Source organism: Arachis stenosperma, chromosome 3 (assembly GCF_014773155.1).
Source record: "Arachis stenosperma cultivar V10309 chromosome 3, arast.V10309.gnm1.PFL2, whole genome shotgun sequence".
Taxonomy (NCBI): domain Eukaryota; kingdom Viridiplantae; phylum Streptophyta; class Magnoliopsida; order Fabales; family Fabaceae; genus Arachis; species Arachis stenosperma.
Genome location: NC_080379.1, coordinates 171,032,466 through 171,046,821, shown reverse-complemented (window position 1 = coordinate 171,046,821; position 14,356 = coordinate 171,032,466).

Genomic DNA, 14,356 nt, shown 5'->3' with positions numbered 1-14,356 from the left:
CTGAGTGGCATCTTAGGAGCGTTGGGTTCTGATTACAGCAAGTTTCCTATCTGTGAGAAGAGTTGGGCAAAGGTGCAGGGCAAAGACACCGTTTATAATGATTGCATAAAGGTAAAATAGATGTTCGGCATTGTTGAATCATATCAAACTTTTAACTTACAATTACTTACAGTTGGACTTTATTCATCGCAGGAGATGTTCTACTTCCAGGAAGATAGCGGTGGTATAATCAAGAAAACATTTTTGCAACAAATGGGGAGGTTCTGGAAGGATACAAGGGGGAGGCTGTATGATAAGCATTACAAAACAACTATGTCACTTGAGCAGAATCTTAACAACCGTCCAGCCGGAATTTCTAGAGAGCATTGGATGTGGTTCATTGATTATCGTAATGATCCTGCAACAAAGGTACTCCATTTATTTATTTATTGTTTTTAAATTATTTAATTTTTATCTTATTTATATTTCTTAATTAGTGTTAAAAAATTTAATAAATATTACATATAATAAAAATGTAATTAAATATATTATATGTATAAAGTTATAAAGATTACTTTATTGATTTCAAGCTTACTGTTGATTTTTAATAGGCGAAGTGCAAGCAAAACGCTTTGAATCGAAAGAAGCAACTTTACACACACACTGGTGGTTCTAAAAGCCTGGCTAGAACAAGGGAAGAAGAGGTAATATAGATTTGAATTCAAGCATATTTGGCATTTAGTTTTGATTTATCTATAGAGTAAAACAACAAGACTTATTGAAAATATTTAAAGAAGTGGAATTCATGGTATAAATTGTAATGTCACAGTCACAAAAACAAGGGAGGACAGTTGGTAGGGGAGAAGTATGGATCCTAAAGCACAAACGACCTGATGGCAGCTATTTACACAAAGAAGCTCAGAGGATTGGTGTAAGTACACTTAATCATTTATGCTGTAACATGTTGGGTTTAGTTATTAAAATGTCTAGAGTATGCTATATTGCTTGTGTGACTGTGTAATTTTATTTATGCCTGCAGGAAAAAATAATAGAGATTGAGCAGCTGGATGAATCTACAAGAATATTGTCAGAAAATGATTCCCTTGCTCAAGCTCTCGGTAAGGAGCACCCAGGTAGAGTGCGTGGCATAGGACACGGGCCGACACCAAGTCAACTATTCCGTCCGAGTTCGCAGCCGCCGGTGGATAGAGCTCAAGTAGAAGAGGCCCAAAGGATGTTGTGTGAACTACAGACAGAGGTGACGACTGAAAAATTGAAAAGGAAAGCAATGGAGGATGAATTGGCAGCAGAGAAAACGAAGAGGCAAGCAGTGGAGGATGGATTGGCAGCAGAGAAATCGAAGAGGCAGGCAATCGAAAGTGTGCTGAGTTATCTGGTCCAACAGCAAGGTGGAGAGCTGCCACCAGACATCGCTGCACGGATGAATTCTCTGAATGAACATGGCGGGAATTAGAAATTAGGATATATGTGATAGTTTTTTTCAGTATATGTTTTTTTTAATAACTATGCATTTTAAATTATTAGCTAAGTACTTTACCTTTTTGGGTGAATATTGAATTAATTTATTTATATTAAAATAAACACGTTGGTTTATTTCGTAGTTTAATATTCATGCGTTTTTAAGAATAGCGCAGAATTTTAATATAAAAAAATATAAGACGCTTCAAATTAAAAATAAAACCTAAAAAAAATTATGATGTAATAAGAAAAATTAATAATATTAAATAAGGATAATATTCTTTGAATTAAAAAAAATCTGGATCGTAAAATAAATGTTTTATATGATTTTATATCATAAAACAAATGCTATGAATAGCGGCGGTTTAAAACCGCCGCAAATAAAATGCATTAAAAATCTCTCACGGCAAATAGCGGCGGGTCGAAACCGCCGCAAATAGTTTTTAAAAAAACGTAGTGAAGATTGCGGCGGTTCAGGTTTTGCCGCAAAAGCATGCGTGAAATCACTCAAGACAACATTGCGGCGGTTTAAAACCGCCGCAAAAAGAAACGACGCAAATACCTGTTTTGCGGCGGTTATGCCAGCGGTTGCTGGAAACTGCCGCAAAATGTTATGCCCGCGCCTTTATGCGCTGCGGATGACCTGTCGCTGGCAACCTGTTTAGTGGCGGTTTAAAACCGCCGCAAATCGGCAAGTAAACTGCCACTATTCAGCGCAAGTGCCGTAGTGTTAGCTCTGGCTATCTAAAAAGCATGGCATGATTTGATTAATTTTCATTAGAAGTTTGGAGCTAGCTAGTGTGCATACATTAAAAAGTCTTAGCTTATTACAATTATATTGCAGGCATCAACTTCATGACATAAGACAGCCAAAAAATCAACGGTGTGTTCTATATTTGACTGAAATTATGAATGTGATATATATCCATTTCAATGGGATGCATGTCCTTGTAAGATTTGGTTCCAAGCTTGCTTCTATCTTTAGTTAATTAGTTCTCAATTTCTCATAGTTGTTGGTGGCATTGGAGTTGGTGAGGGCAACATAGAAATTTTATTTTGCACCAACCCCCCTCCTACTCCCACTAATGCTGACGCATTCCCTTTTCTCAGTTCTCACAATTGGCTTCACTAATATGGGAATTGTTGTATCCTCTCTGGGTACATGAGTACGATTCGGAACCACTAAATAATGCTTTTAAATTTCACATGGTCTAAAATTAAAAACTTAATAATTTTTATAAATATAAGACAATTTTTATCTTTTAAATTAACTTTTAGGATGAGTTAGATCTATTTAATTTTTTATATAATATCAGAACAAAAATTAAAAATTGTTATTAAATTATATTCACACTACAACAAATTTAAGTTGTTCTTAAATTTTAGAGAAAAAGACAAATAGGTCATTGATATTTTGATTTAGAGACATTTAGGTTCTCAAGAATTTTAAAATATATTTAAGTCATGACCTTTTTAAAATTTAGATATAGCGATCCTTTATGTTCACTTGGGTCGATCAGATTCAACGAAAAAATCAAACGTAACTTCCGTTGTATTGACCTGGTTAATACGGATGCACACATGAAAAAGTTTTAAAAATGAAACAAATTAGATCTAGCGATCGATATGTCCAAATTTTAAAGAGGTCAAAAATTTAAATATATTTTTTATATTTCAGGACTACTTAAATGTCTGCAAACTAAAAAAATCATAAATTAATTTATCTTTTTTTCTAAATTTTAAGCTTCAAATTTTTGTCTTATCCTGTTAGACTCACTTAATTTTTTATAAATACTGTTAATTATTTTCCTCCACACATACAAAATGTGATTTTTTAAATGGACTTAATGTTAAGAATTAAAATACAATAATAACTATAAATATACTTATTTCATAGTTCAGACACCCAAGTCAATATTCATCACAGCCCTACTAACCAATATCACACCAACAACCTCGTGTCTTTACCCATGGTAATGATTAGCGTATTAGGCCTACATAAAAAAGTATTGGCATCTATCACCTACTTTATTATAAGGAGCAATTCCCACTATATTTCTCGATTGGTTTTTCTTTTACACTACTATGTTACAGGTAAGGAGTATCAAACTGCATTATATAAAGGGGATATTAAAGGAATTCTAAAATTCATACCAACTTCTAAGAATGTTGACTTCCCACTTTACAGGCATACCTTACCAGCAACCTGCTTATTATTATTTTATAATTTATAATAATTAATAAACAAATTAAAATGTTCATTGTGATGAAAATTGAAATTATTAGACACCCCCCTAAACCAAAAATATAAAAAAAAAATTCTATAGTGCCTATCAATTATTACCTAATTTTTGTCTAACTTATTTTTTGTGATAAATTTTAAATTTTTAAAAATAATTTATTTTTATATCTTTTAAATTAAATGTTAATTTTTAATCATTTTTAATGATAAAACACTATTTTTTAAGCACCATAACATTCACCAAATAAAGAAGCCACCCAACTTTGCACATTGCGAAGGCCAAAATAGTAAATATCTACTTGGTAATCGTCTTTCATTAATGTTCTTTGCGGTTGGCACGTCCCAAATTCTATAAGCCTTTCATGTTACCTATCATTATCAGGCTATTTCCTTCATTTATAACCTACTTTATATGGTTCCTAATGCCTAATGCCCTCAAATCCATGATATTTTATATAACTACGACGTGGCTCAAGTTAATTAACATCTAGATCTAGGCCATGAGGTTATGTTAGCAGAACTCAACTTTAGGACCAAAGTACTAAAAGAGTATTGGTTTAAAATTAAACTGTATGTAAACTAGGCTATTATTATTATTTTCTTATTTACTTAATTATTTTTTAAAAATAATTATATAAACAATTTATCAGAGAATTGAGGAAAGATTTTACCTTTATTTTTCTTTTCTTCTTTGTTTTTTTCCCTTAAAAAATACATTATAATGGTTTGTTGTGAATTTGGGACTATAAATCTGTGACGGTGGTTGTAAAAGTTTTCATCCCCAGACAACCGACAAGAGAAGCACATGGGCAAGCCAGCAGTTGAGATGCATATTGCTATAACGAACCTCTTCCAGCCGTATATTTATGTCTTTTTGAATTTATTAATTCTTATAGATCATAGTATTTATGATTAAATTACTAAAATATCTTGGGTACGTATAAGATCGCTCACGTTATAAATCCCTGATCCCTAATTCCATATGGGCATGGCAAAAAGAAGTAAAGAACCGACAAGGACTGAGAGGGAATTAACAACACTTGAGAGTATTGAGTTGTACTTCTACTGATTTCCCATAGGAGCTTTACATGGTTTTTATTTAATGGATTTACAATTTGATTCAAAGTTCCAACTTCCAACATTGTCGGTCAGGGTCTTAATTTGAGTGATATAAAATATAACTAATTGAACCCGAAATATATATTATACACTAATTATATATTGAACTTATTAATCCCTATGCACGTATGGAAGTTGGCCTTGATAAGAGTGACACCCAAGTACATATACAGCTTTATAATTTATAGTTTAGGTAAATTATTATTTTAGTCTTTAATATTTATATATTAAGTTTTAATTTAATTTTTAATATTTAAATTATTTTATTTTAATTTTAAAAAATTTTAAATAAATTTAATATTAATTCACTTTTAAATTTGATATGAGTAATTAATGAAGTAAGTGACATGAGCATTAATAATATTTTTAGTTAAATCATATTTTTTTATTTTTACGTGTTAAAAAAAGAATTAAATTTTTGTGTTCAATTTAGATAGAATTCAATTTAATTCCATTATTTTCTTTTAAAATTAATTTCAATTTAAATAGATCTAATTTAAAATTTTATTCCATTAAAATTTCACTCAAAACTTAAAATATTAAAATAAATATCTTTATAATCTAATTATTTTTTCTTAATTTTTCTCACTTATTTTCTCTCAATACCTCCTACTTTTCAATACACACTCTTTTTTCTCGTCACCTTTGTTCCACTTATTTCTCTCTTTTTTAACTCACTTAATATAATATACTTATTTTTTATTGTTGGTTTGTCATTGAAATCAACTATAAAAAATTATTTAATTTTTTGAATTAATAATAATATTTTTTAAATTTGTTTTTTATATTAATCTAATTTTTATTTTTTTAAAAGAGATGAACAAATTTTAGATGAATTTTTAAATTATTTTATATAATTTAATAAATAAATATATTTATTATTTAAATATGGTGTTATATATTCATAAAAGATAAAGTTATTCATTATAAAACTTTTAATTCATCTGATAAACATTTCAAATAATGAATTTTAATTCAATTCTATAGTTTTACTAATTCATTTTAAACATTAGAATTCAATTCAATTCTACACTATTAAAAGTTTTCAAACATGCTATAAAGAAAATCATTTATATTAATAATTCTTGGAAGATCGATTTTACTTACATACTAAAATTGAATGTTATTATATCTTCAATATATTTTTTTGTGTCAAATTTAATAGCAGAATAATATTGAACCTGTTTAAAATTTGTTGGGACTAAAATAGAATTTAAAACGTTAAGGACCAAATTAAGATTTAATCCAAACGTTAGAAACCAAAATAGTATTTAAAACTTTATAATTTTCTACATAGTTAAAGTAAAAGCGCAAAAAATATCGTTAAATTATTAGATGATTAACTAAAATATGATAAAAATATTTAATTATTAAATATATTTTTTTAAAAAACTTTGAATATCATATTTTAATATAATTATTTTCAAGTAAGATTAGAAAATAAAGTGTTTTAGTCTTTAAAATTTGATTTTTTACACCAAACAGACAATTTTTGTTTGTAAATCACCAATAATATTTTTAAAAAATAAAAAGAAAATATAAAATATAATTTTGGTTTTTTTGCATAATTTTTTTAAATAATTATCTAAATATTTTTATAAAATTTGATATTGTCAAATATAAAAATTATTCATCGCTTATAAAAGTAATATATTTTTTATTATTTTATTGTATTTAAAATATTTTATGAGTAATGCAATAGTGCATTGTACTTTCCAATGAAAAATAAAGATTACTCATTTTATAATAAAAAATATATAAAAAAATGTGTGCAATGTATTTGTTTTATAAATTTAATAAGAATCTTAACTCTCTAAACAATTTTACTTTTTATCCAATAAATTCTTATTTTTATTGTTAACAAATTTAAAAAGTATTTCTGTCAGCAATTTAATAATTCAAATATGATTTTGATAGTTGATCACTTTATCATGTAGTCCAAAATAATTTTCTTGACAAAACGTTGGGGGTGATGAATTAATGAAACGTAGAAATAAAAAAGAAAAAAGGGACATGGGTGAATCAGTAATTGGGCGAGGGCATGAGATGCAGCGATGAATTTTGCTATGCGGTTGCAATACGCCGAGTCGAGGACCAAAAAAAAAACAAAATCTAGGATAGTAACTTTATTAAATTTTGTTTAATATATAAATAATAAAAAAATAAATCATTTGATAAAATTTTACGGCTGATTTTTTTTATATAGAAAAAATATTGGTATTTTTTAGGAAATTAGATTATTTGGTATAAGTACAAATGGATAGATTTTGTAGGTGAAAAGTCAACACGTGAAGAGTGTGATGTAACACGTAGAGGCGTGTTGGACACGTGTCAGCATTCTGGCTAACACGTGGGAATGTGTTGAACACATAGTAGCGTATTGACTAACACGTGAAACGTGTTAAATGAATTTCATAATACTATAATACACTTCAAATATCAATATTCAACCAAAACACCATCTTAATTTTCATATTAAAAATAATTTCTGAAATTTCACACCAATCTTATTATATCATTAAAATTATTATTAATAATTATTTAATGATCATAAATTATAAAAATTGTTGTGCCTTAATATTCTTCTTAAAAAAATATCTTACCTATAATTGTGGAGCCATTGCATTTTGATTGGTCTTGCTTCATGCCACACATGAGAGGGGTGCCCAATCACTGGGGACCATTAGATTAAATTAATTATTATGTTGGCTCCTTTCTTCACTCTATTTTTGCCAGTACATCATTTACGTTGCTTGTGTGCTCCGTTTATGATAATTGCTAATTTGCTTGGTTGCTACCACTTTTTAATTTTAATATTGATAAATGGGTATGTCTAAAATAAACATAATAATTTTTGTGTTTATTAAATGTGTTGTATTTTTATAAATTATTAGATTTTATTAAATATAAGTAAAAAATTACTATAAAAAAAAGTATTGATAGATTTTAATAAATATAAAATATGTTAGACATTATTAATATATAAATAAATAAGTAATTAAATATTTTTTAATATACACTACTTTAAATGAGAAACATAATATTTTAATTTTAAATAATAAATATAAAATACATAAATATAAAAAATATTTTATTTATTGGAATCAATTATTATACAATAAAATTTTTATAATATTAAAAAATTATATTAAAATAATATTTTAAATTATAACATAAAATATAAAATAATTAAATTTTATTTTAATATTATGATAAACGATTAAATTATTATATTAAAATTTTATTAACTGATTACTTTTTAAAAATATTATTATATAATACAACTTATTATTAAAATAATATCCAACACATTTTTATTTTAATACAAATTAAAATACAAATTATTATTTTTAATTTAAAATAACAAAAATCTCACCACGATTTATATTTTACTTTTTAAAACGAATACCCAACAAATTTTTATTTTAATTTAAAAAATAAAAATCTCAAGCAACAATTTTTATTTTAATTTAATTTTAAAAAAAACCAAAAATCTTACCCAATAATTCTTGTTTTATAACTTGTCCCTTATATTTTGATAAAATTTAAAAAAATTTAATATTTTAGTATTTTACAAAAAGGTCTCCCATATAAAAAAAATGGTCACATAAAAATATACACAAATATTATTTCTTAAGTTATATATTAAAAAAATAAAAGAAAAATACTACTGAGTCCTCTAATATATATTGTAGAAAAAGATAATAAAACACTAAAATAATAGATTAAAAGACATATGAATAATATTAGCCATATATTAGATAGTTGCGGAGTATTTTATTCTATTTTGTTGAAAATTTAATTTTATTCTTAATTAATAATTAGCTAATAAAATAGTGAATCAATAAAAAAATTAAAAACTAATACTAATTAATTATTAATTGAAAAGTATTAATTCTCGATTTTTATTTTTTAATTTATTGTGATGTTTTTACTTTTTATATCCGTTGATGCAATTAAGAATTAGCCAATTTTTATACTATAATAACTTAATTAAAAATGTTTAGCTATAAAAATGTAATAAAAAATTTAACACCAAGAATCATTAATCATGAGAAAAATTGAAAACGTCAGTTTATAAATATTTTTATTATGCAATTTAGAATATTAAAAAAATTTATTGCATAATAATTGATCCTATTCAATAAAATATTTTTTGTATTTATATATTTTATATTTATTATTTAAAAATAAAAAATTATATTTTTCATTTAAAATATTATATATTAAAAGATACTTAATTATTTATTTATGTACTAATAACGTCTAGTACTATTGTATTCTATATTTTTTATGGCATATTAATACTCTTTTTTATGTTAATTTTTTATTTACATTTAATAAAATCTAATAATTTATAAAAATACAGTACATTTAATAAATACAAAATTGTTGTACTTATTTTAGACATATTTTCAATAAATAATGGTATTTTCGTACAATTGAAATTTAGTGTGTTTCATCATGACATAACAAATTTCTCGAATAATTTTACTATTTCTCAAATTTAACCTTTAAATTTGTTAATATCTATATTAAAAAAAATACATCAAATTATCATTACGTAAGGTATTACACACAATATTCCTCGTCTTTAAAAAAATCAGCCAATTGCTTGCTTCTTGTTTCTTTCTCCATCAGCTTCAATTAAAACATATATAATATGGTGAGTTTTATGATGCTTTTATTATGGTATTTAAATTAATTAATTTTTTTTAAATAAAAAAATAAATATTTAAAATAAAAAATAAATCATATAAAATTTATTAAATATTATTTATTTACCTGTTTTAATAATTTAGGTACAACTATAAAATTTCTCATATAATATAGCGATAGAACACCGACGTCAAAACTAGAATACGTGCGAACACAGCCATTGAGGTAGACTCTACTGTTGACTCTTGAGTGTTGATTAATCAATTAAGGAACACTGCTGTATTAAAACTCGGTTTAGTTATTTTATACATTAATATTGATTAGGCTCGGAATATAAAATTGTGTTTGCATCCATGTTTAGAGGAAAGAATGGCGTGATGTGAATTTGCAAATTATGCAAGTGCAATGGGATGATAAGTATATTTAGTTAAATCAATCATTTTGGAAGTATTAACAATTATGTTGGTAAATCTTACTTTTAAAAAATAAATATGTTACATAATCATCATTTTTAATTTCTTATTTTTATCTTATGTTTAAATTAATATTAGCACTTTCTTTAATTTTTTTAGACTAAAAATATTAACTTCTTAGTATTCTCTTTTTAAAATTAAATTTGCTAAATGATATTTAAAAAAAAATTGAGAGTCCTAATTTATTTTTTTTTCTAAATAAAAACTTAAAATTTTGATTTTTTGATCTTTTAAAAATAATATACATTTAAATTTTTACTCATTTAAATATTAAAAATAATTAAAACATTTAAAAATAAATTAAAATTTTCAGTCATTATTTTATTTTTAGTTTTTGTTGGATATAAATTGAAGAGTTTGCGCTACTAGGCTACTAGTACCATTATTATTGGTGTAATTGAACCAATGTGAAGCAGCCAGCGCAATTGTTTAAGTCACACATTGTGCCAAAAGACAAGAATTCTCAGTCTAGAAATGGCTACAATTGGTTGGTGTTTGATGGGAAAGAAAAGACAAATGTTGCTTTAGCCTATATGTTTTCAATTTGATTGAAATCCTCATTACATGCCCTATATTATCTCTTTTTAATTCAAGGCCACAATCGTCATAAACATTGAAATAGCCCTCAAAGAATATCAACAATGCTGCCAATGATGTGTCCTTGTATGAATTTGACTTAACCAATAATGAATCTATTTTCATGCAACTATATAGCAACTCAAAATCAGGTATAAATTTTACAAAGCTATATTTTATTGGCTACATCGTCATCATTCTCGCAAGGAATTCAATTAATTTAACTTAGAGAACCATGTGTTAGTTCCTTTTAATATGACCTTTTAATTTTACTTGTATCTTCTATTTAAGATACTTAAGAAGGGACAAACTTAGATACTATTTTATCAACTCAGTTTTAGTTAAATATAGGTTTAATTATTCTTCGATTTTTATAATTTTATTGAATTTTTAATTAATTTTTTAATTTTTTTAAATTAGATTTTTATACTATATTAAATTTCATAATTAAATTTTTATTCCACTAAATAATCAACTATCGTACTAACTACCTTGAACAACTTTTTAAAATATTAAAAAATAAAATTTTAAAATTAAAAAAATTTAAATAATTATAATTAACACCACCAAATTAGGATTCACGAAACGTAATTGCTTCGTCAACGTGAAGTCCCATTTCATTTTCTTTCATCGTGTCGCTGATACCTTGTCTTTAATCGTTCGACGCGCTGTCGTTGTACCCTCCATTGTAACTCTATTGTACAATGTGAAGAGCTAACCTGCATCGAACAAAAACAACATCCTAAGTTTAAGAAATCAAATTAGGTTAGATTTGGATAATATTATTAGATGTTTTATTTTTTGAGTTATTGGACTTTTTTGTTGCGATCCGTATCACGGTTTGTAGAGTTAGCTGATATTCTGGATTTTTTCTAAAAGTACACGTTTAAAAAATATTTATGAAATATAAATTTACTGATTTATCCATATCTTCTACCTCTGATAAGACAAATATGTCATAGTACTCTCTTCAAAGTCAAACATTCCAACCTCAAACACATAAGAACCATATGTGCTCTCCATTTCTCTACTCTCTCTAAATCCCAAATCCCAAACACCAATCTCCCAAGCCATTCTCCTCCATTCAATCCAATTCTCTTAGTGACATTCTGTCGAATACCTCGCCCCGAATCTCACCTATTTCCTTCTTTCTTCCACCCTCAAGGCCCTCCACCCTCCTCGTCTACGATCTCCTAACCCTCCTCCTCCGTCACCACCCTTCCTCTACCATCAAGCTTTCTTTTTACTATAGTATAATTTTGGTCATAATTAATACAAATCTAAAGTTAGCATGTTCAAAAGTAGAATTTTTGCCATAACATAATCAGTTAATTAAAAGTAGAATGTATAATTAGAATATTTTTAGCACAATCAAACTTTTTTTTAACATAATCAGTGAATAAAAGTAAAACCAATTCGAAAGCAGAAACATAATGAAGCAAAAGTAAAATAAAACAGAAGCAGAATGAAGAAGAAGAAGAAGAAAAATAAAGCATAAACAAAATGAAGCAGAAGTAAAACGAAGCATAATGGAGGCCGAATATTAGACAACAAACAACAAACACCAACAATAGACAGGAAAGGAGCAACTTGTCTGTGACCTCTTCCAATGACGGTGGCAATAGCGATGTCACTCTCAGCCACCTCTCTCTCTCTCTCTCTCTCTCTCTCTCTCTCTCTCTCTCTCTCTCTCTCTCTCTCTCTCCATCGTTCTTAGTCTCCTTCTCTCCGTGGCAGTGACGATGACAGAAAACAATTAGTGACTATGGCAGTAGCGTCCCCTTCCTCTCTTCTTACTTCCCTCCTCTATCGACACCACCTTCTCTTCCTCCTCTTTCTTGTTCTTCTCTTCTTTTTTCTCTTCTCATCCCCTCTTTGGGAGTGAGAGAATATTGAGGGTTCTCTTGTAATATAAGGAATATAAGGTGTTGTCTTTAGGTTTTCTTATTTTATGTGTGGTATATTTACTTTTTTAACGAAACATTCCATTAACATTAATGTTTTTGTTGCAGTAGAAATTTAATTACAAAATTTAATATTTTATAAGAATTCAATCGAAAAGAAAAAAAAAGTATATGAGCTAAATTAAAATTCGATGAAATTATACGGATTGACAGAATAATTAAACCTTAAATATATTGTGAAACGTTCATAATAGTAAATTAAAACACCTAGAAAAAAAAGATTACTAATAAGGAAAAAAAAAACCTCAATCAGGCAACATTAACAAATATCAAAAGAAAAATGATTTCTTATTTCATTAATTTAGTCAATCAATTTTAAATAGAATGATCGAAACAAACTAGTTAGTTATCACATAAGAAGGTTTATTGAACAAATTTGTTGCATTATGGATAAACATGTTACTTTTGACAATATTATTATGTTATAATGCATGTAATACTAAAGATTAAATAGGGGAAATGTTGCATTTTATCTGGTAAAAATAGAAAAAAAAAGGAAACAAAGAAAACAAAACACGCACACTAGGCTTCTACGAGATCTAATGATAACAATAGAACAACATCTTGAGCAAGATTCATATACCATGGGTGACATTCTTCACTAGTAATCGACTTTTGGAAGGAAACTCAGCGGATCAAGACAAGTCGATACACAAAGCAGACAACTCCAGCCTCTATGGCAAGCCACTCGTGGTAAAGGTTTTCTAGCCCCGATGGTGTTCAGACCAGAGTTATCAGCGCCTATGAAATTGGAAGCCCAATCTTATGTGGTCGAAACCAAAGCCGGGAATGAAGTGTCACACTCAGGATGGTCGACCAAGACTGCCTCCTTAGCAGCCGTCAATTAAAGGCTTCGGTACTAAGCTCACTGCTCCGGGAACCCTCTTCCATTCGGAGATCGTACCGCTAGAAAACGGGGGAAAAACAATCCTCTACTGCCCATTCCATGAATGAGCAGGCCTTGGTGAGTCCGCGATTGGTAATGGCATAACCAGAAGGGGAGTAGGGGAGACAGGGTTACGCGCTGGGTGGCGCAGCGCATCTGTTTCGGGTACAGGGGCAACGAGGGGTGCTAACCCGGCCACCCAACCCCCCTAAAATCATAGGGTCAGGGGCGGGCCGGCCATAGGTTCGAATCCTGCCACCTTTCTTGTGGATCATCCTGTGGTTACCGGATGATGGGAATAACAAAGCAGAATTTTTTTTGAATAAGCACACACAGCACGAAATGTCAATAATATATGAATTGTTTCATTATTCGTTATTTCCGGGTCTTTTCGTTGCATTCACTTACAACAAGAAAGAACCACCAGCGTTTGGTGCAGCACCTGCATTTTGGTGCATTCTTCTTTCTTTCCTTGGTCTTTCGTTCCGTCATATTCCTAATAACTTATCAAATTACAACGTATTAACCGCTAATGCACCTTTCTTTTATCAAATCTCAGGGACATGGTCTAATCATGAGGGTAGTATTTTATCATGGTGTCGGATCCCACGTTTTTATGGATTCCTTCTTTGTTACCGGGGTCGACCCCAAAGCCATAATGTCTCAAAACGAGGAGGCCATAGAGAAGTTTTTTATTACTTTGTCTCGAACTTGTGTGTCAAGCAATCCCGCTTCGGTAGCAGACTTCGGTCAAGGAAATCGCTTCAAGCAATGGCTTTGGATCGACCTGACTTCTTAGAGAGTAAAGCCAGTGAATGAATGAAATATAGCTAAACTTGCAAACCCATGAAATAAATAAATCTACAGTAAATAAAGAATTGTATTCAAGATTTCAAGGGATAATTAAACCGAAAAATTGCAATATAGTACATAGGGATGTCAATGGGGCGGGGCGGGGGCGGGGGATGCTTCCCTACTC